Raw genomic sequence first — 21776 nt, 5'->3', positions numbered from 1 at the left:
CATGGGACAGATTGGCTTGACCCCATAGCAAATGGCTAGTGACTGTCTGGTCGAGAGAAAAGGTCGTCACCTAATCTTTTGACCGGGCAAAGATAGAAACTCTGAAGGAGGGAGGGGCATCCCCCAAGTACCTCCCCAGAGGGCCTTTTGGCCGGAGGGTTCCCCAGGAACCTGGAAAGGACAATAGTCTTTGGCACCCTAGAATACCATCCAAGCTTACCTGGGCTACTGGGTCAGGCGAGAATTCGTGGTGGTTGGAGGGAGGTCAAATGGCAAAAGGCCTCTGTCCTGGAGTTGGTCGGTCTCGCGGAAAAGAAAATGTAGAGAAAAAAGGAAGAGAGAGAGAGAGAGAGAGAGAGAGAGACCAATATTCCTCGGGTTACGAGGAGAACCAATAAAGCCCTTACACAGGACTTGTACCGCTCACGAAGGCACAGGGCGTCCTCTCGAGGAAGTCTTGAAAGCCCAGGTGGGAAAGTGAGCTTGGCAGGCTTCCACGCTCCGAAGAGCTGGTGGTGGAGAACGAGAAGGAACCTCAACCCTCCCGGGTTTCGGCACCAAAAAATGTAGGGTAAGGGAGTTAGAGGAGGCGAGGTGCTGAAAAAAGAACGAGACCGGCACTTTACAGGAACAGATCACCTTTAATGAGGCGAGAAGGAACAGCAGTCAGATTAGTGAGCTGCTGCCCTAACTCAAGAAAAGAGTAAGTATATATGTGGAAATCTACTGTCTTAAGAGGGCCTGTTCTTCTCCAAGGTTGTTGGGAGTAGTTATCTCTTAAATGGTTGGGGCAAGGAATTCTGGAGATGGGCCAGAGGCTGGACTGGCTGGGAGCTGGGCGTAATCAACCTTAATGTCCATTTTTTTTTCCTTCTGGTGAGAGAGTTCTTTGTTTTGCATAGAATGGTGGGGAGGACCAGGAGGTGAGTTTTAACTCCAGGCTGTTTTGAGCCATGTAACTTTCCTTCAGAGTGGTTTAAGGAAGAGGACTGGTTCTTTCTTACGCAAGAAGTAGCCTGGCGGTAGATGGCCTCCAGCGCTGATTCAGTTATCTGAGCATGTCAGCCCTCTTCTTTCTCCCCTCACAATCACAAGTTGGCTGTGGTAGCTCTGAGAATGGCATCCTCTGCTGACTGTATTCAAATGCAAGATGCCGAGGGGTAGGGGACAAAGAATTCTCCTGCTTTCTTATCAAGGAGGCAGCTATTTCCTAGAGACCTCCTAACAAACTCCCCCCTCACCCCTTGAACTGGGCCTGGGGCATATGACCACCAGAAGTTGCTCTACTTTCCATGGCTTCTAGGAAGCCTAGCCTAATATTTAAGTAGAACTGGGATTCTTATAAGCAGAGAATATGTTTTGGGGGTTCTTTATTTAAGGGTTTTTTTTTATTTTACATGGACCATTTTTAAAGTCTTTATTGACTTTTTACAGTATTGCTTCTGTTTTATATTTTGGTTTCTTGGCCAGGAGGCAGGTGGGATTTTGGCTCCCTAACCAGGGATGGAACCCATGCCCCCTGCAGTGGAAGGCAGAAAGCTTAACCACCGGACCACCAGGGCAGTCCCTAGGGAGTAACTATTTTTAAGTGGCAGCACTTTGGAGTACTCCACCAACACTGTAGGGCTCAGGAGGACTTCAGTGGGTGGAGTCAGGAATAAGGGCGTTCCCAGAAGAGGGAGAGGTGTTAACAAAAGCGGGGGTGGGGGTGGGGGGGCGGAGGGGAGGGAGTGCAGTGGGGGTGGGTGGTAGAGGGTGTGTAAAGAATGGTTACCCCCTATAAGTTTGACTGAAGCGTGTGTGTGTGTGTGTGTGTGTGTGTGTGTGTGTGTGTGTGTGTGTGAAGTCGCTCAGTCGTGTCCGACTCTTGGCGACCCCATGTACTGTAGCCTACGAGGCTTCTCCGTCCATGGGATTTTCCAGGCAAGACTACTGGCATTCAGTTCAGTTCAGTTCAGTCGTTCAGTCATGTCCGACTCTCTGCGACCCCATGAATCGCAGCACGCCAGGCCTCCCTGTCCATCACCAACTCCCGGAGTTTACCCAAACCCATGTCCATCGAGTCGGTGATGCCATCCAGCCATCTCATCCTTTGTCGTCCTCCTGCCCCCAATCGCTCCCAGCATCAGGGTCTTTTCCAATGAGTCAACTCTTTGCATCAGGTGGCCAAAGTATTGGAGTTTCAGCTTCAGCATCAGTCCTTCCAATGAACACCCAGGACTTATCTCCTGACTACTGGCATAGGGTCTTACAAAAGGATTTCCAGACATTTATCTTTACTCTGTGGAAACTCAATTCACAGAAGAGAGGACAACATCACTGCTTTGGTCAGAAGTAGGATGGGAGGCCTGGAGCCGGCCTCCTTGGCCTCTGCCTTACCCCAGCTGAAAGAGGTCTGCTGCTTCTGTGATTTTTCCCCAGTTTTGTTAGGATATAACTGACACACAGCAGTGTTTAAGGTGTCCAACATGATTTCAGGGCTCCCCAGTGGTTCAGTGGTAAAGAACTCACCTGCCAATGCACAAGACCTGGATTCGATCCCTGGGTCGGGAAGATACCCTGGAGAAGGAAATAACAGCCCACTCCAGTATTCTTGCCTGAGAAATCCCATGAACAGAGGAGCCTGGCGGGCTACATACAGTCCATGGGGTTGCAAAGAGTCAGACACGACTTAGTGACTAAACAGCAACAGCATAATGATTTGACCTACATGTATTGTGAAATGATTACCACCATATGTGTAGTTACTAACATCCATCCCCTCAAATAGTTACAAAAAATTTTTGTTTCCTTGTCATGAGGAATTTGGGGATTCACCTCCCTTCGAAGCTTTCAGATATACCATATAGTAGTGTTAACTGTAGTCACCATGCTCTAACAAAAGGGTTTCTTCAAGACCAGACTGAAAAACAATGCCCCAGGCCCTGCTCCTTTGACCCCTGCCACACCCAAGGTTCCCTGGGGCCCCCTCCTTGCTGGAGGCCGTGAGACACAATTAGCAACATCCCCCATCTGGCCTCAAACAGGAACTTCACAGGTATATAGCGCAAAGAGATTGGGTTTTTGGGGGGTTTTCCATAGCATCTTATGAAAACTCCAAGTGAAATTTTTGGCCAACCCAATATAATGATCCAGCCTGGGTCCGTGTGCTGTGTTTTCGTGGCAGCGGGCTTTGAAAATGCCACATGGGGCCCCGCACCTCTTAATCCTATTCCTGACCCTGAATCACTAAAACAGGAGTGGAGGAGAGCCTCGTGAGAAGTGGTCTGCATCCTCACATCCTGCCCTCACCACCCTGTACTAGATGCCCAGCGCTGTTGTCACAAAATACCATGAACTTGATGACTTAAACAACTGAAATGTATTGCCTCCCCATTCTGGAGGTTAGATATCCAAGACCAAAGTGGGGGCCAGATTAGTTCCTTCTGAGGGTGAGAAGTAGAGTCTGTCCAAGGCCTCTGCTTTAGCGTTTGGTGCTTCGCTGGCAGTCGTTGGCGTCCCTTGGCTTGTAGATCTCTGCCTTCATCTTCATGTGGTGTGTTCCATCTATGCCTTCACATTGTCTTCCCTGTGTGCATGTCCATCTGTGTGCGAATTTCCACTTTTTAAAGAAAAAAATTTATCAGAGCATAGTTTATTTACAGTGTTGTATTAGTTTCCTGCGTGCCACATAGTAATTCATTTATACATATACATATATTCATCCTTTTCAGATTCTTTTCCCATATAGGTTATTACAGAATACTGAGTACAGTTCCCTGTGCTATACAGTAGGTCCTTGTTGGTTATCTATTTTATATATAGTAGTGTGTGTATGTTAATCCCCAACTTCTAATTTACCGCCCCCCCCCCCACATTCCCCCTTTGGTAACCATAAATCTGTTTTCTAACTCTGTGAGTCTGTTTCAGTTTTGTAAATAAGTTTATTTATATCATTTTTTAAAACAGATTCCATATATGAATGATGTCATATGATATTTGTCTTTGACTTACTTTGTTTATTACTGTCATCTCTAGGTATGTCTGTGTTGCTACAAATGGCATTATTTCATTCTTTTTATGGCTGAGTAGTATTCCATTGTATATATGTACCACATCTTCTTTATCCATTCACCTTTCAGTGGACATGTAGATTGTTTCCATGTCTTGGCTTTTGTGACTAGTGCTGCAGTGACAAGTTTCCACTTTTTATAAAAACACAGTCAAATGAGATTCAGGCCCACCATAATGACCTCAGCTTAATCATCAATTTCTAAATAACGTAACATCCATAGATACTGGAGATTAGGACCTCAACCTCTCTTCTTTGGAGCAGTGCCACTTAGTCCATAACACATCGCACATTGCAAACCTCCACTTCCCTTTCTCTGGGGCCTACTCCTCCCACTCTTGATCCCAGTGGCCAGTCTAGTCACCTAACTCTTATACCAGTGGAATTTAGCAGAGGAAGATGGGTGACTTCAAGGAATATTTTACCCTCACTGTTCTGCTTGAAGGGATAATTGTGTAGAATGTGAGAAGAAACTCTGGACTAAATTATATACCTATGTTGAATCTTGTGCATGGGATCCCAAGTTTGAATAGAAAAGAATGGAATCAAAAGACTGGATAATAATTATTATAATTTTACCACTATTATCATTTATATAACATTTTCACACAGAGCCTCATCTGGAAGCACAGTCATTTTTTTTTTTTTTTTTGCCAGTAATGAAGATCCTTTGTTCCCATCCCCTTTAACCTCATAATAAATTCTCCTTGAGGATGTTTTCTGGCAGGATTGTCTGCAGAAAACCCTGTATTTAAAGATGTAACCGGATCTTCCTAAATTTAGCAGAGTTCATGCCACACTGAGCTGAAACCCAAGTAAGGGAAGATGGAGAGAGATAGTAAATGAGACACTGAAGAAATATAAAATGGAATTTATAGAAAAATCTCTCTCTTTTTTTGGTCAGGCCACTGACAAAGGTGGGGTCAAAATTTGGTTGAGCCAATTCTTTTTAGATTATATGGTTCTAATTTGGCAATGTGCTTTCTTTTTAAAGTTGGAAACTTGCTCATGAAACACTAGTTACCAGTGACAAAATCTGCCCTTGATCAAGGAAGCAAAAAGGTGAAGTTACAACACTGGCTGTGGTCTCTCAACTTTCTTACATTCAGCCATGTTGTCAGATGTTAAGATTGTTTCCTCTTATGCAGTGGATATTTCCTCTTGCCCCATTTTCCCTGGAAATGTAAAACAGCTGCACAGAACCTCCATTCAACCCTCCCTGTATGCAGAGATTCTTATTTGTGTCATCACGTCTTCTCTCTCCGTTATCCTGGTTCATCAACAGGCTCCATTCATTTCTCTTCTTCAGAGTATGAGAAGCCCAACACCAAGCTTACACTGTCATGTCTACCAAAAACGCTTTTCCCTCTGAACTTTATGGCAAAATATTTCCTTTATTCCTTGGATACTTAGCCAAGGAGAGAGTTGTGGAGCACATCCAGGAGAGCATAAAATGGGGAATCCTGAGGTGATACAGCTTGGCTTCCTCATCTCTCCCTGTAGCTCCCCCCTAGTCGTCCATGCCTCAGATGGGGTTTTCTGGTACTCTACTTTTCTAAGACCCAGTTAACTTCTAGGATGAAATGTAGAGTGTGGGAGTCTCCAGAGAAAGAAGGCCCATGGTGAAATAACACTTGACTCTTGAGGTCTCAGACAAGGAAGACCACTACAACCAACAGGGTACGCTTGGAGGTCTGGGTACCACTTGGCCTGCTAAAGGATGAAACCCCTCCTAAAGAATGGAAAGGAAACAATATTCAGACCTGTCATGGATTCGGTGAATTTCATCTACCCAGTTTCTCTCAGGTCTGGGGAAACAGGGACCAGCTCCAGAGTCTGGTCTTACAGAAGCTGGGACCAGTTGCAGAGAAATTCCAGGGACTTAAGTCCAGTGTAGCCTGATTTGGGTACCACCCGAACACAAACTCTTCCCAGTGGATGTAGTTCTTAATCTCGGTTGGTCCCACATCCAAAAGAGATCCCAGCATTCCTATGGCCATTTTGCACCCCAGTACCACAGGGCACTTGCAAATGGGGCCAAGACTGTAGAACTAACCATGAGACCAGGGCCAAGACTGAGGGGTTCAGCTATATTCCTCAAGACCTTTGGAGCCTTAATAGCAACTGTCGAAAATTGACAAATGAGATCTTGTCTCCAGTACAATCATTTGGATCCTTGGCGGTTCTTTAACATTGAATCCCACATGTAGGGCTTAAAGGAGTGTTCGCGCCATCACATGAATTCTTCTAGTGCACTCCTGGAATGACCTAAAGGGCTGGTGAAGTGGCACCAATACTTACCTTACAACTTCTCAACACTGATCCCCACAGACCACATTGTAGTTTCTGTCACATCAATAGCTCCCCAGTCTCATTTAAATCCAAACAAGGGGGCTTCCCTGGTGGCTCAGTGGTAAGGAATCTGCCTAACAGTGCAGGAGACACGGGTTCAATCCCTGACCCCGGAAGATCCCACATGCCGTGGAACAACTAGGCCCGTGCACCACCAATGTTGAGCCTGTGCTCTAGAGCCAGGGTGCCGTAATTACTGAAGCCCTTGCACCCTAGAGCCTGTGCTGTGCAATAAGAGAAGCCCCTGCTTGCCCAAACTAGAGAAAAGCCCAAGCAGCAATGAAGACCCAGCACAGCCAAAAATAAATACATACATTTAAAATAAATAAATTAATGTGTTTCACTTGTTCTTTAAAAAAAAACCCAAACAAAGAAAATCTTAATACAGGATTTCACTGTTTCTATATTGGATCAGTCTGCCTTTGGATATTTCAGTAACCAACACCTTTCTCCTTTTCAGCCCATTATTTTGCTCCTGAGGCAGTGTCTGCAACTCCAGCGGGTACTACAGTATTTGTGTAACCCTGCCCCTTTTGTCCAGTTATACATACTTCGAGGTCACACACTGTCCTTGATTAGTTTCTCAGACTCTGCGTGGAGCTTGACACAGCATTTACCAAACATGTGGTAAACAAGATGTTTGGTTGATTCTGAAGATGAATTATGTTGTCTTTCTCTAACTGTAGGCCTTAAGTTCCAGAAAACCCAGAGGTTAAAGGAAATCCTAGTTCAAGGTCATCCTTACAGAAGAAGTAAGGGTGGTGGATCAACAGCAACCCATTACAGATATTTTTGCGTTAAAAGCAGCATTGTAAATAGAATACCAATAACATCTTACCACCTTTAATTAACATTTGGTGATTTTCCCCCTGTTTTCCTCAGCTTGCATGAGAATTTTGCTCTCTCCAATTGTAATAAAATTATGTGCTTTGTTGTAGAAAATATTCATGTATGAAAAGCCACTTTTGGCCTGTGTCTCATCCTACGTCCAGCATTTCAGTCCTTCTGATTTTAGGCCTCCGAAATGGTTGACCTTGAACTTCAAGTGGTCCACCTTAGGAAACCTCTGTATCCTAGGGTTGTGGAGGCACTTGGAAGCTTGAGATGGAGTAAGCCATGTTGGGGTGGCTCAGCTCCTGCCTGAACTCCCCTTCACTACCAGGAATCCCCTCGGCCCCACCTCCACAGCCCAAGGCAGAGCACCTGCCATCAGCTTCTCTCACACACACGTCTCTCCAGTGCGAGTTTCTGGTTCTGAGGTCTAGGTTGATCTCCTCTTCCTTTGTCTTTCTGAGGACACCATTGCAAGAGCCCCTATTTTACCTCCTAATTCTCAGCTCCTTCTTTATTCTAAGACCACCTCCCCCACACAGGATAGACCTCTCACATGGCATCTCACCAGTTCTTAGGGTGGTGAAAAGATGTCAGAATTGTATGTACATGAGAGGGAAACTCAAGTTGGAGAAACCTGTGTACTCATCACAGAGAGATTCCAGTGTTTCCAAGTCCATACTTTAACCATTTTATTGGGTGGGCCAAAAGGTTCTTTTGGATTTTTCAGTACAATATTATGGAAAAGCACAAAAGAATTTTTTGGCCAACCTAATACAAGCCATAGTTTATAGACCTTGTCTGTCCTTAGATCTCTTCCCTTCTCCAGAATGGGTTTCCCCATTGCCTCCCTCGTATTCCCCAGAGTCATGATATTATTGCTGCTGCTGCTAAGTCGCTTCAGTCATGTCCAACTCTGTGCGACCCCATAGATGGTAGCCCACCAGGCTCCTCCATCCCTGGGATTCTCCAGGCAAGAATACTGGAGTGGGTTGCCATTTCCTTCTCCAATATGATATAATTGCAGGTAGTGTAAAAAGCTTTGTCAAATATTTCCTTCGCAAACTCTAACCCACTCTTGGAGATTCATACTACACTGAGGAATTCTACATTGGGGGAATAAAACCCACTTTTTTTAAACTTAACACTTCTCAAATATTTAACCACAAGGACCAGGACTGTGCCTCTCCCCCCCCAGTAGATCATCTGAATTTTGCAAACACTAGGGTAACATGAGTTGCAGATTTCCACATGGTTTCCAAGCCTGCTGCAAACTTGACTGAGCTTCGCTTATCAGCCTGAACATTCTGTCTCATCTTCACAACAGGACATCTATGCCACCAGGGGCCATTTTCACCATTTGCTGGTAATCCACCTCTAGGCCTTTGTTCATGGCTTTTACCTACCTGAATATCCTTACCCTTAGGCACAACCTATGTTCCAAATCCTCTGTGAAGCCTTCTCCAGCTTCTCCAACTGCCAACACACTTTTGCTAATGTACTTTGTCTCCGGTCCTACACCAGTTAAGGCCTGATTCTGACCCTACCACAAACCTGTACATTCTCATTAGGCATGACCATAACATGTCCAACTGCGCTGTTTCTCCTTTGCTTCTTTTGAGAATATGAAAAAAAAATGCACTTACCACCTCTTCATTTACTGATGGGTAGCCAGATACCATAGAAGTGGCACCTTTTGATCTTCACTTTTGGGGGCATTGAGTGTGGTTTCCTTAACCATGTAGAGTTCAGTTCTTCCTGAGAACATAGCTACCCTGCCTTTACCCCCATGAAAGTCCAGCACACTTATTTGTACTTTTATTTTAAGGAAGGAGAGAATGACTGTTATGGGGTTCCCCCCCCCCAATTTAACAGAAGTGATGGCTTAGAAGTTTCATAATGGCTCAGTGCCTAAGAAACACTTTGATTCTCCTGGACCAGTTGTGCCATTGTGGCGACTTACGGGTGCTGGCCCTTCCTCCTCTCTGCGGTAGAAGATGAGCCGTGAAGATAATGCAGACATTATCTTTCCTGTGTCCTCAGAGTTATGTAAATAACCCTACCTTCCTTACTGACGGAAAAACTGTCATTAGTTTGCTTTTTCAGGTCACTCTGTGTCTACTGAATGAAATTCAATAGTCCTTGGAAATTCGACCTTCTGCAGTTTAATCACTAGATCATTGTTTTAAAAAAAACCAAAGGTTATCATTTTAAATGCATTGATTTTTTTCTGGAGTAATAGAAAGGCAGTTAGGTTTTGTTTTTGTTTTTCCTTTACACCTTTAGGGGCTGTTCAGTTTTTGTTTTTATTAACTGGATTTTCATTTTTAAAAGTATGGCATGTGCATGGTAAACACACACACACACATCCAAGTGTACAAAGTGTATACGTTGGGCCCTCTGTATCCACAGATTTCGAATCCACAGCTCTGCACATCTGTTAGTTGAATTGTGTGTGTGTGTGTGCGTGTGCGCATACACACACGCTGTGCTCAGTCACTAAGTCATGTCTGATTCTTTTGCAACCCTATGGACTGTAGCCTGCCAGGCTCCTCTGTCCATGGGATTCTCCAGGCAAGAATACTGGAGTGGGTTGCCATTTCCTTCTCCTAGGATCTTCCCTACCCAGGGATCAAACCTCGTGTCTCCTGTGTCTCCTACACTGGCAGGTGGATTCCTTACCACTGCACCACCTGGGAAGCCCATTGGTTGAATCAGGGGATGGGAAACCCATGGTTACAGATGGCTGACTGTATTTATTTTACTACACTCTCTTATATAAGGGTCTTGAGCATCCAAGGATTTTGGTATCTGAGAGGGTCCTGGAACTAATTCCCTGCAGATACTGAGGGACAGCTACATAAAACAAGAAGTAAGTCTTCCTCTCATCTTAGATTCCCAATTGCCAGCTATCCCCATAGGTGAACAATCTTACCTGTTCCTTGTATGTCTTACCAGGGATATTTTTACATCTCCACCACACACATGTGTTTGTCAGTGAAACATGCTACAAACACTGTTATACACTATTTTTTAAATACAACCAGACAAGTTGGAGAATTTTCCATATCAGCACGTATAGATCTACTTTATACCTTTCATTACTGAGTATTTCATTGCGTGGATGGTACCGCACTTCATTTAACTAGTACTCTCATAACAGCCATTGCTTCTAGTCTTTTGCCACTGTATATAATGCAGTAGTGCATATATATATATGTATATCTTTGTACACTTGGGAACAAATGTTTGTTGAAATTGATAAGACAATTTTTGATCAGTGTTGGAAAATTCCTTTCCAAGAGACAGCAGCTATTTACCTCCCTGCTTAATAGTATATGAGCTTTTTTCCACAAAAGTTTTGTGTGCTACATATTTTACTTACCCATTTCTGCCCCTCTGCTAGATTAAACATGGTATCTAATTTTAAATTGCTTCTCTCTAATTATGTGTGACGATGATCTTTGCATAAGTTTTTGCATCTCATTATATGCAGATTCCTTGCTCATGTCCTTTTCTTTTTTCCTCTAAATTGTTTCTCTGATTGTTTTGTGAAATTTTAAATGTTAATATCATCCATCACATCTTACCAACATATGTAACATCACTTCTAACATGTTTTCTTCTACAACTTTTATGATTACTTTTAAAATATTGTATTTTATCCATTGGAAGATTATTTTATTATACTAAATAAATTTAAGTTCCATGGGAATAGAGGCCAAGTTTTTAATTAGTTGTTGCATACCTAATATCTGACACATTTTTTTTGTACCAATTGTGGCAAGAATATAATGGGTAGCACATTTCTGGCATTTTCTTTGCTCTTTTAAACAACTTTCTCTCAAAAGATTCTCTGACCTGAATTTTGGGAGGGATAAGCCATACCACACTACATATTTTACTGAAATATCAGCAGTTGGGCGGTAGTGGTGGAGGTGATAGTGATGGTTAAGGAATCAACCTCCACCCTGGCCTCCATTGCTTCCTCCTCATGAAGGGCCTTGGGTAGCCCTCAAAAGTGCATCATCCCACATTCAGAACCTTCCCAACGCTCCCATGTGAGTTTTGGTCATCTTTCAACTGCCTTTGAGTGGAAGAAAACCCATAGAACTGTATACCAGTCAAACTGAGGGCAGTGGGGAAAGGGGGGTGTTCTAGAAGATTCTTTGGAATGCTCTTTGACTAAGGTAGCTACATGCAGTGTCATGTGAAGACACCCCTGAGTGGTTACACATCTAAAACTGACAGCCAGATGGAGCTGAGTGAGCTTCAGAACACTGTTACCATTTTAAAATTTCTTACAAACACCCCTAAATCTCAGTGGCTTACAGCAACAAATATTTATGTTCCCTCACTCCTGGGGAAGCTCTGTGTGGGTTCAGGTTGGCTCGATGTGTGTTCTCATTCTCCTTGGGCCATCATTTACCTGGAGGGTATTCTTCTCATGGCAAGTGCCAAAGAATGGGCCAAATCATGTTACCATATTGAGCTCACTGTGGTCAAGTTGAAGGGACTTCCAAGTAGCTTCTGCCTACCTCTGATAGAACACATTATAGGGAACTGGTAAAGATAATGGACATTGGATCCTGAAAATACTGGGACAGCAGACACTGTTGAATGTCTGCTTAAAAACATTTATCTCCTCTTCCTTCTATGCTGATGGACACTGCTGCTGCTGCTAAGTCCCTTCAGTCATGTCCGACTCTGTGCAACCCCATAGACGGCAGCCCACCAGGCTCTGCCATCCCTGGGATTTCCCAGGCAAGAGTACTGGGGTGGGTTGCCATTGCCTTCTCTGGCTGATGTACACTAGTTCCCATAATAGAGACTTATCATGCCAGATACTTTTCTAGCCTCTCTTGCAGCTATAGGTAGCCATGTTACACAGTTTTGGCCAGTCAGACATCAGGAGAACCCTGCTGGATGCCCCTGGGAATTTATTTTCCTATTTGAATCATCCACTTAATTCCTCATCTCCCCGGTATTCCCATCTTCTAGTCGGGGCTAAATATATTTCACAGAGTTGTTGTATTAGTCAGATTTACTTTGTGAGAGACAATCCCACATCTCGGTAACTTACAATAAATAACATATATTGATTTTTCTTGCTAATGATCTGCAGGTTTTCTGGAGGGGCTGGGTGGCTCTGCTTCAGGCCATGGGTAGGATTTAGCCCCACTTCATGTGTTTCAGAACATGACAAACTATGCAAGCATATTTAAAGCTTCTGCTTATGTCATTAGCACTTTGACCAAACTAGTTCACATGGCCAAGACCATCAATAAATAAGGCAGCAAAATATGCTCTGCCCACGATGGGAAGTACTGCAGTTACATGGCAAAGGTGTGGATGTATAATCCTCTATGAGTAGAATGAAGATTTAGAATAAGAACGCAACCTCTTGCACTTCCTAGATGTGTGAGCATTAACAAATCACTAGCTTCTTAAAACCTTAGTTTCTTCATTTTCAAGATAGCACTGAGCTCTTTTCTCTGGATGCATTTGAAGGTTAAACATAAACCATGAAGCATAGGTGGCCCTTAAGGAAAGTTAGCCCTCCACCCCCACAACCAAATTCTGATTGTTTACTAAGTGAGTTCCTCCCTGAAGTCAGGTATGGCTGATGATTTAACGTTGGCCTCCCCCTGAGGTTGATGAGCGGCTAACAGGGAGGCTTCCCTAAGGGAGGAGGCACTATTCACTAAGCACACATTTCTTGAGCACCTGACCATTTCAAGGTCATTGTCATGCTTTCATGCTTCAATAAACTGTCACTGTTTTTTTCTTTTTTTGGCAAATGATCCTTAATTCACTCTGACAAGATCGAAGGAACACTGGTATTTTAGGGTTGCTTTTTGGCTATTTCATAGGCTCCCTCTGCTGGAGTGAAATGTCCTGTTTGGTCCTCAAGATTGGAACATCCTTTCCCTTTAATTGAAAGCAAATATAATCAACAATTTGCTGCATGGCTTGACTGGCTTTTCACATAGTGTTTCTCCTGCCACGTCCTCAATTTACCTTCCACAGAGCCGTAATACCCAACTGACATTCTTGCCTTTTCAAAACAGAGCCTTGCAAAAGAGACTGACTTGAAAGAATTTGCCAGACTTGTGAATTGTTAATAATAAGCAGGCTCTTGTTTCCTGTGAGTAATGCCCTTGCTACTTCCATTCTAACCTTCTCAGTTTGAGAACATCTGGGAGTATTATGGGAAGACTGTGACAAGCCTATTTAGAGGTGCTTGCTGAAAGGAAATTAGCCTGAGTCACCAGGTCTGTTATGTTATGGATGTGGTGGTATAGTCCCTAAGTTGTGTCTGACTCTTGCGACCCCAAGGACTGTGGCCTGCCAGGCTCTTCTGTCCATAGGATTCTCCTGGCAAGAATACTGGAGTGGGTTGCCATTTCCTTCTCCAGGGGATCTTCCTGACCCAGGAATTGAACCTTGCAGGCAGATTCTTTACCAACTGAGCTATGAGGCAAACCCTCATATTATTGTTATGTTATGAAGGTAGACTATAATTGTGTGTAGAAAAAGTGAGGATTGCTGTAAAGTCAACACTTCCCCTGCCAGGAGGAGCCACCCTTTTTCAGGGCACACAGTTTTTCAGGACCATCAGCACAAGTGAACAATGAATTGAATTCATGTGAAGTCTTGTGTTGATGTTGTTTAGTTTGCCAAATCGTGTCCAATTCTTAACGACCCTATGGACTGTAGCCTGCCAGTTCCTCTGTCCATGGGATTCTCCAGGCAAGAATACTGGAGTGGGTATTTGCTTGCCATTTCCTTCTTCAGGGGATCTTCCTGACCCAGGGATCGAACCAGCATCTCCCACTTTGGCAGGCAAATTTTTTACCCCTAAGCCACCTGGGAAGTACCATTGTTCACTACTTCCCATTTATGGAGTTCCACTTTATTTCTGGCTTTGCAATGTGCCAGATATGTCATCTTTTCCTTTTTCACCTATCTTTTAGGAGTCACTTTTGGGATTTAAATGACTTAGGAGAGTATTCAGTGAATTCTGAATCAGTAGGCTCGTAGGAGCTCCTGGGCGATGGTATTTAGAGGAGAGGGGAATGTCACAGTAATGGCAACTCCAAGGTACGTGTGGAAGTGTCAGCACCTCCATTTCTGCCACAGCCCAAAACTGTATTCTCTGACAGTTCTAGAACACCAAGTGCTGTTAGAACAAGCACCCCTGGCATCACCTGTGGATTCGTTAGAAATGCAAAACTTCAGTCCTCACTCCAGACTCTGCACATCCACAAGATCCACAGGGCATCCGATATTAAAATGTGAGAAGCACCGGTCTGGGGTAATGGGAAGTCTCAGTGTAATGCCACGCCTGAGGCATGTGAGAGAATATGGGCACCTCAGGAGCTGCCAAAGCCAGAAACACCTTCCTCCTGCCCTCCTCTGAGGTCTGTGACTAACACCCCCAGAGCTGGTGGGCCGGCTCCACCCATCAGCTTTATAAAGCCAGGCAGTGAACCTGTAACCCTGCCCTGCAATCAGTATTTACGATCCTTGTTGACTGGCGCTTTGACCTCGGTGTGACTTCCGGGACCTACCTGTCTGCTCTCCACCCACTCAGCTGACTCTTTGACTCCTGGAGTCTATTTAATAGCTGGTCTGCTTTGGCCCAAACTCCTAAGTTCTGGTGCTTTCCAACTGGGATATAGCCAGGCCTTCAGTGATGACACCTTACTGTGGAAATGGTGTTAAAAGAACCTGGGGGATCTTCAGCAACTCAAGCTGTAAATTAGTCATAACTTTAAAAAGTCTAGATGATAGAAATTCAAGTTGAAGTAGCTTAACTTTAAAAGGGGGAAGGTGAGCACCTGTATGGGTCAAATATGGCATCACTTCTGGGAGTTTTCTGCCCAAATGCATAACTCAAATCTGATCATGAGGAACATTGTACATATCCAAATGGAGGGGCATCCTATGAAATAAATTGTCCATATTTTTCCAAAACGTCAAAGACAAAGGCTGAGAATCTGTTACAGATTAATGAAGTCTAAAGGGCGTGACAACTAAGTCCAAAGTGTGATTCTGAATTGGATCCTGTAACAGAAAACACACATATATGTATTTATGTATGTATATATGTGTGTGTGTGTGAATATGTATATATACATGTAGTTGTTGTTTAGTCATTCAGTCGTATCCACTTCTTTTTGCAACCCCATGGACTGTAGCCCGCCAGGCTCCTCTGTCCATGGAATTTTCCAGGTAATAATACTGGAGTGGGTTGCCATTTCCTTCTCCAGAAGATCTTCCCCACTCAGAGATCAAACCGCATCTCCTGCATTGGCAGGCAGATTCTTTACTGCTAAGCCTCCAGCGAAGTCCAGATAGAAAGATAGATAGACAGAGATATATAGATATATCTCTCAGGGGCATTATTAGGATTATTGGGAAATTATAAACATAGACTATAGATTACATAATAATACTGCATCAATATTAAAATTCCTGAATTTTATAGTTACACTGTAGTTAGGTAAGAGAATGTCCTTGTTTATAAGAAATATACACTGAAGTATTTTAGGGTAAGGGCTTCCCTGGTGGCTCAGTGGTAAAGAATCTACCTGCCAATTAAGGAAACGTGGGTTCAATCCCTGGGTAGGGAAGAGTCAGACACGAATTAGCAACTAAACAACAACAATCTTTGGGTAAAGGAGCATCATGTCTCCAACTTACTCTAAAATTCTCCCTTCAAAAATAAGCAATGGTAAAGCAAATGTTAACAAAATGTTAACAAAAGATGACTATGGGTAAATGGTATATGGGAAATTTTGTACCACTCTTAAAGTCCTTTGGAATTCTATACTAATCATTTACAAATATAAAAAATTGAAAGTGGGTTACATTAACAGAATACTTGGGAACTTTACAGAATAAAGTGAAGAAATGTCAGACTCAGGGTAGTCTGGGGATCTTGGGAACATGAAATGAAGACTTGAAACCACCAGAGCAAACTCTGACTTCAGTAAACTTCTTTAACAGAGTGATAGAATTTAGAGCAAGAAAGGGCTTTTAAGGTTCTTTAATATCTCCATTTCATGGGTGAAAAAAACTGAGATCCACACAGCAAAAGTAATTTGCCCAGGGAATCACAGATAATTATTTCAGTTTCCATCTGTAGACTTTTAGGATTCTTCCTCATATTGGTTTATAAATGGATCCCCAACATTTGTTCTTTTCCTTACACTTTGAAGTTAGGATATGAGTTGAAGTAAGAACAAGACTAACATGTAAGTATTCAAAAATAACAAGAACCTAGGTTTTATGAACAACTATCTAAACAAGATCTCCCCCCGTTAACATAGTTCTCACCCACTTTTGTCATTAAATGTATATATGATAACTACATATTTTTAAAATGTATGTATGATAACTACATATTTAAATGTAAAAAGCAGTGCCATTGTCTTTGAACACGATTTTATTTGTATGTTAAAATCAGCTAGAAAATTAGAATTTCTCCACTTACCATGGCTTACCACATGGGTAGGTACACTCTGTCCTTTTCCATGGCCTTTTTCTCACCTCATAGAATACATCATCTCTCAGTTAAAAGGTAAAGCTAATCTACATTTGTTTCTTGGAAATGTCCCCCATGATTTGAAGAGACTGATTACTGACTATTTAGAAAACAGAATATCAATATCGTGCTTGTAGGGATGCCTGGGAGCCATCTAGTCCCACCCATGCCTTTGAAAGTGAGCCTGCCTATGGTTGGCTCTTCCCTCTCCCCTTAACTCCTACACCTGCTTCTACTAAGGAACAGATTTTAAAAGGGAATAGGATCTATTTGCATATATTGAAATACCTTTGAGATCACTTCTGAAATAGCAGTATAATTAGAGAAAGCAGAGCTCTTTTGATCATGCTTCCTAAAATCCTGTATTGTATTTTGGTGCTAAAAAGGCATTTGTATAGCACTTGGACCATTAGACTGGGAGCTGATAAACCTGCCCTGACCAGTTTCCTCCCTGACAGCTTTTGAGAGAGAATGCAAACCCTAGCCGAAGGATCCTAGGTGGTGCAGTGCAAAATTGAGTGGCTTAGTGTGTGACGAGAAGCAATGAATTTTTTAAAAACAGGAATTAAGCGTGCTTTCCATCACCTGTGTTCGGACATGGTCGTGAATGACTAACAAATTTTTCAGAGAAGGTGGATTCCTATAGTTCTGTCTGGTGGCAAACACTGTCTGCTACCTCCCAAATACTCATTTTCCACATTGTCTTTACTAACAGAAGCCTAATCTTGTTTGGCATAGTGGTGCTCTCAGATAATTATTTGGTTTTCCAACCTCTCTGTCAGGGTGGCTATATCAAACAGTACTAGCTAATGACATGTCAGTAGAAGTCTGCTTGGAGTTTGGGGAAGCGTTTTGCTTTCCTGAGAAAAACGGGCATGACTGGTGCTGCCCTTCCCCGTTTCTTCCTGCCTTGAATATAAACATGACACCTGGAGCTATAGCAGCCATTTTGTGCCCATGGGCCAACATGAGGGAAGGAAGAGAGAATTGTGACATCCTGGCTCTGACATCACAAGTAAACAATATCAGCCAGCTGTCAGCTACTTCTAGACTATTTTTTTTAATGCGTAAAAATAACCTTTTATTGGATTAAGCCACTGGGATGTCAAGTTTTCTAATAGTGAGTGTAGTAGACTTTGGGAGAAGTCTGCTTAGCTCGAAATAACCCTAGTTCTTTATGAAACACTATCCCACTCCCTACCTGGGTGGGTTTTTGCGCTCATGTTGATGCATTCAGGGTAAATGCACCTGACCAAGGCTGAGCCAATCAGATTCTCTCTCAGGAATTCAACATTAGGTTTCAGTGGTTCTAGGTGATCCTGAAGTACGACTGAAACTGAGGAACATTATAAACCTTGGAAGCTGTTGTTTATTATGGTGTGATGGAGGTGACCTTCAACCATAGAGAAGTCGAGAAAATGGGTCTGTAGAAGGTGACAGAGGCAGAGACCAGTGTCACCAAAAGAGACAACACTGCCCGGGGTCTGGCAGCTTTCTGGGTTCAAGTGTGAGTCCTTTTTCATGCTTGGCTGCTCCCAGATCTCTAGTTTCCTTCCAGAGAACTGGGCAGCCCTTTGATTGTCAAGGTTGCCTACACAAGGGCACCTGGTCAGAAGGACAAGGGACGTTAAACCCAGCCTCTGTGTTTTGGTCACAAAGCCTTGGCCTGGCACTACATCAGCCCAGGTAATATGCCACTCTATGCAATTCGTCTGCCCAGAAGGGAGCCTGCTTTTCTTTTTTTCCTTAAATTTCACACAAGACTAAGAAAGGCCCTTATTCATGCCCTTCTTCACCAACCTAGCGCTGTTGGTATCTTCCATCCAAAGGACCTTGATGCTCAGACAAAATGTGTTAACGAACAGCTAGACTGTTAGTTCTATCATTCAATAAGTAAGCTGTTCAATACCTTGATTTATTTTGCTTTGTAAAAGTTGAAGTATAGTTTACATATAGAAAAATGTATAAATCTTAAGTGCATAGTTCGGTGATTTCACTGTCGTATATACATTACCCAGTTTAAGGAAAAGAATGTTTCTGTCATCCCCAAAAGTTCCTTTATCCCAGTTAGTACCACTTGCCCTGCCCCACCCCAGACACACACACACAAAAGATGCTAGAGGTAACCACTCTTTTGACCTCTATCACCATAGTTTGATTTTGCCTCTTCCTGAACTTCAAATAAATGGAATCATCTAGTGTACTCTTTTGTGCCTGGCTCCTTTAGTTTGGTCTGTTTGTGAGCTCCATCCCTGTTGTAGGTATCAGTAATTTGTTATCTTTATTGTTGAGTAGTATTCCATTGTGCAAGCGTTTCAAATTTATTCATTCTATCAATGGACAATGAAGATATTTCCAGGCCTTATGAATAAAGCTTATGAATAGGAATTAAGGTGCAGTGGACATCCTAACTAGTGGCACTAGGTACTTCTTTCCCTTGGACACTGATGACTATATTAGAAGTCCAAATTCTCCACCTCTCACAGTAAATCTGTATATCTCACATGCATCTATCACCTGGATCAATTTTGTCTGGAGTTCTTTCATCGTGTATTTGGGATACTTTATTTTGTAAGTGCCTCTTCATTACTATTTTAGGTTGGTGCAAAAGTAACTGTAGTTTTTGCATTGTTGAAATTTGCCTTTGATATTGAGAGGGTAACAGGCAGGAAGGCCAGGGGTCTCCAAACAGAGGAAATAGGCTGCAAGTGCCAGACATTTTTATCTCTCTTAAGCGGCAGGAAGAAACAAACTAGAGATATTTTTTTTCCCCTTCTCTATACAAATTTAAAAGGAGGTTTCACTTAAAATGCTGTGTTGCCCTGACACCTGGTTTCACCTGAAGCTAACTATTCTCAAACCTAGAGTTAACCAATACATTTCTTTTTCTTATGGAAATGTTTGTCTTAAGCTATGTTAATGTACCCCAGACTCTGTCTTCAAGTTGGTTCCGCCAAATGGCCTAACCTACTTACTCAGATATAGTTCCCCTAATCTATGTAAATGAAACTGTTTGTTTGGTAATCTCCCCTACTACAAGATTCAAGTCAATCGTTTTATGGCTGGGGATGAATTATCTGGTGCCATTCTAAATTCTAAGACATTCCTTTCTTTTCATTAACAAACTGTGAGTGACTATATAACATACAGCTAAAGACTAGCAGGGGGGTACTCTTTCTGCCCCCTTCTGATGCCTATGTCAGAAGCTTTCTCTATCTCCCTTATACTTTAATAAAACTTTATTACACAAAAGCTCTGAGTGATCCAGCCTCGTCTCTGGCCCTGGATTGAATTCGTCTCCTCCGGAGGCCAAGAATCCCAGCGTCTTATTGTTCAGCAACAACCTTTCAATATTAGAATACATTCTTAAATAAATGTGGTTATGTTATCCATCACTTTAATGTGCATTTCTTGCTTTATGTTTTTTTGCTAATGACTTATTATTTGCTATTTATTTTACACTTAGACTATAGAATTGATGTTAGACAAAAAGCAAATTCAAACAATTTTCTTATTCAAGTTCAAAATGGGTCATAAAGCAATGGAGACAACTTGCAGCATCAACAATGCATTTGACCCAGGAACTGCTAACCAATGTACAGTGCAGTGGTGGTTCAAGGAGTTTTGTAAAGGAGAAGAGAGCCTTGAAGATGAGGAGTGCAATGACCAGCCATCGGAAAGTGACAATGACCAACTGATAGCAATCATCTAAGCTGATCCTCTTACAGCTACATGAGAAGATGCTGAAAAACTCAACATGAACCATTCTACAGTCATTGGGCCTTTGAAGCAAATTGGAAAGGTGAAAAGGCTCTCGATAAGTGGGTGCCTCATGAGCTGACCGCAAATCAAGAAAATCATTGTTTTGAAGTGTCATCTTCTCTTATTCTGTGCAACAATAACAAACTATTTCTTGATCGGATTGTGACGTGCAATAAAAAGTGGATTTTATATGAAAACCAGCGATGACCAGCTCAGTGGTTGGACTGAGAATAAGCTCCAAAGCACTTCCCAAAGCCAAACTTGCCCCCAAAAAAGTCATGGTCACTGTTTGGTGGTCTGCTGCCAGTCTGATCCACTACAGCTTTCTGAATCCTGTCGAAACCATTACATCTGAGAAGTAGGCTCAGCAAATCGATGAGATGCACCAAAAACTTCAATGTCTGCAGTCGGAATTGATCAACATAATGGGTCCAGTTCTTCTCCACAACATCACGCAACCACATGTCGTACAACCAATGAGGTTTTGCCTCTTCCGCCACATTCACCAGATCTCTCACCAACTAACTACCACTTCTTCAAGCATCTTGACAACTTTCTGCAGGGAAAACGCTTCCACAATCAGCAGGATGCAGAAAATGCTTTCCAAAAGTTTATTGAATCCTGAAGAATGGATTTTTATGCTTCAGGAATAAACAAACTTATTTCTCATTGGCAAAAATGTGTTGAATGTAATGGTTCATATTTTGATTAATAAAGATGTGTTTAAGCCTAGTTACAATGGTTTGAAATTCACTATCCAAAACCACAATTAAATTTTCACCAGCCTAGTAATTCTATATTTAATATATCTTCATGCTTCACATATTAAACATTGAGCTGCTCTTTCAGTATCCTGGAGGTGCATGCTTGTGTGTGTGTGTGTGTGTGTGTGTGTGTGTGTGTGCATGCTCAGTTGTGTCCAACTCTTTATGACCCCATGGACTGTAGCCCACCAGGCTCCTCTGTACATGAGATTTTTCAGGCAAGAATACCAGAGTGGGTTGCCATTTCCTTCTCCAGGGGATCTTCCTGACGCAGGAATCGAACCCACGTCTCTTGCTTCTCCTGCATTGGCAGAATAATTCGTAAATGGTCAGTAATATTTTGTGTTACAACCAATGAAGCATAGTTACAGAGACATGCCTGGCATTAAACTTATAATTAAGAGTCTACTCTGTGACCAGGAATAAAAACAGCCCAGCTTATGTGAACCAGGTAAGATTAAGC

General features: G+C 42.6%; 1 protein-coding gene and 1 long non-coding RNA gene across 2 annotated transcripts in view; both read left to right on the top strand.

The window, feature by feature from the left end:
- Positions 1–20837, top strand: part of LOC122434802 — a 24816-nt gene extending 3979 nt beyond the window's left edge. The window contains exons 2-3 of the long non-coding RNA XR_006267459.1: positions 4885–4889; positions 20641–20837. This is a non-coding gene — a long non-coding RNA (uncharacterized LOC122434802). The remainder of the gene's footprint in view (positions 1–4884; positions 4890–20640) is intronic.
- Positions 1–21776, top strand: part of LANCL3 (LanC like 3) — a 108314-nt gene that overhangs the window by 47947 nt on the left and 38591 nt on the right. The gene's annotated exons all lie outside the window — the stretch shown is intronic.

Source organism: Cervus canadensis, chromosome X (assembly GCF_019320065.1).
Source record: "Cervus canadensis isolate Bull #8, Minnesota chromosome X, ASM1932006v1, whole genome shotgun sequence".
Taxonomy (NCBI): domain Eukaryota; kingdom Metazoa; phylum Chordata; class Mammalia; order Artiodactyla; family Cervidae; genus Cervus; species Cervus canadensis.
This window is presented reverse-complemented; position numbering and strand designations above follow the sequence as displayed.